At 45.3% G+C, this 2,203-nt stretch overlaps 1 pseudogene; it reads right to left on the reverse strand.

Moving 5' to 3' along the window:
* Window positions 1–219: 219 nt before the first annotated feature.
* On the reverse strand, window positions 220–829 carry LOC142836056 (large ribosomal subunit protein uL11 pseudogene; annotated as a pseudogene).
* Window positions 830–2,203: the final 1,374 nt, after the last annotated feature.

Raw genomic sequence — 2,203 nt, forward strand, 5'->3', positions numbered from 1 at the left:
AACCCTTACACTGCCTCCCCCCACCCCGTCATACAGGACTGTCTCGTACATGTGCCCATGTGTCATGGTACAAGAGCATACACATACCCCATCCATGTATACACACAATAATAATAAGGGGAAAATGTGAAGATGAGGTTGTTCTAGCAAAAGCAGGAAGAACAGCCTTGGTGGTCAACAAGTGTTGTTATGTAGTCTTCCTTCCATTAGGTGGCGCTTCAAAATATCTTCTGACCCCAGGTGCTCTGATCATGGTATTTCTTTTTTTCTTTTCTTTCTTCTTCTTCGTCTTTTTTTTTTGTTGTCGTTGTTGTTGTTATCAGATGGTCTTTTATTTTTTCTTGTTGCTTCATAACTAGCTGGGCATTCCACTCCATCACTGATGTCATTAATGATGTCATGAGGGTGGCGACCATCCATATTGCAGCTCACAGACTGTGCAGTACCCAGGATCTCTTTAATAATTCCAGAACGCTCTCTGGCTAAAGACCTATGTCGTATCTGACGTTCATTGCTGACAATCTCATCGAAAGTGATATTTCCACTGTGTTTAATGTTCCTCTGCTTCTTCCTGTCTCTTGGTGACTCCTTGAGGGTTTTGATGACCAGGGCAGAGGCAGAGGGCACCACCTCGGTCGGCCTGCTGTTCTGGATGGTCAGTTTCACTGTAATCCTCAGACCTTTCCAGTCACCGGTTGCCTTGGCAATGTCATCACCAACTTTTTTCAGAGACAGACCCAGGGACCCGATCTTGGGGGCCAAGGCAGATGTTCCACCGACCTCACCTCAGGTACATGACCTTGACCTCAGGGTCGAACTTGGGCCACATGGTGGAGGTGGGTGTCAGATGAACCCAGATTCAGGATGAGAGAATAAAGTTGTACCGTTGCTGAAAGCCTAAAAACCATGGTATTTCTTTCACACAAGGGTTCATACTCATTTCTCTCCCCTCCCCGCCTCTCCTTGTCTCTTGTCTCTTTCTCCTCATCCTACACTCATCATGTAATCAAATCTAATATATCTCCTTTATTGCTAGCGTTCATGCAAACACACACACACACACACACACACGCAAACACAAGGTTCCTCTTGAGAACCCTGCCTAATCACACCTTCAATTGCCTGTCTTCTAACATGGCAAACTTGCAAAAGCTAGTTCAGATCATGTGACTGGTCTGGAAAAAAAACCCTTAATGAATTTTATGATGACGCTTGAAGCTGCCATGAAAATGGCCTGTAAACTGGTCTGTGGTGGCACACACCTTTAATCCCAGCACTCAGGAGGCAGAGACAGGAGGATCTCTGAGTTTGAGGCCAGTGTGGTCTACAGAGTGAGCTTCAGGACAGGTTCCAAAGCTACAGAGAAACCCTGTCTCAAAAAAAGAAAGAAAGAAAGAGAGAAGGCCCTATACATACCAACTCCCCATAGGTACTTGAGAGATAATATTTTAGATATATTGAGTCAAATAAAAAATACATATCTATCAGGGTGATTGAATAAAGACAAAAATTAAACTAGGCTAGTTGATTAAGTTGTCCCCTCACATTGACAAACCAAAACCTAGTACCTTTCAGTTCAGCAGATGTACGGTAAAAGTGCTATCTGATCTCACATTTGCTGTTGTTCCACACGTGACTTGAGTCAGGCTTTGAGACAAGTCACCACGTGACTGTAATAAAAATAAAAATGCTCGTACCTTTAGGTAGGTCATGCTTCTCCCAGAACTCCCCTAAAAGAGTTAAAAACAAGCCAGGAGTGGTGGGCATGCCCCACCTTAGTGAGCTCCAGCCAGCCAAGAGCTACAAGGTGAGACCGTGGCAGGGACACAGAGAGAGAGAGACTTCATTGCAGGGGAGATAGCTGGTGTTTCTGAGCATGCACGAGGCAGCCAGACACCGACTTGCATTCTTCCCTACACGCTGCTCTCTATCTCCAAAGCAAGCTTACAAAGCAACAGTTGCTGTCCTCTGTATCAGGTAAGGAGCTGAAATTTAGGCAAAGCACACGATTAGTGACAAAAGAGTTTCCTCTTAAACCCCATCAACGTCACCATGGCAAGCGATCTCGGGGATTGCACAGAACTACCTGGGAATAGCCAAAGAGGATGATTGTGTTCACCCCTACAGGCAGCCTGAACACACCCTTGAGATGTCTGCCCTGGGAAACACTGCAGTGATTTGAGAGAGTTACTCTAAAAGCGTG

This window comes from Microtus pennsylvanicus, chromosome 15, assembly GCF_037038515.1.
Source record: "Microtus pennsylvanicus isolate mMicPen1 chromosome 15, mMicPen1.hap1, whole genome shotgun sequence".
Classification (NCBI taxonomy): domain Eukaryota; kingdom Metazoa; phylum Chordata; class Mammalia; order Rodentia; family Cricetidae; genus Microtus; species Microtus pennsylvanicus.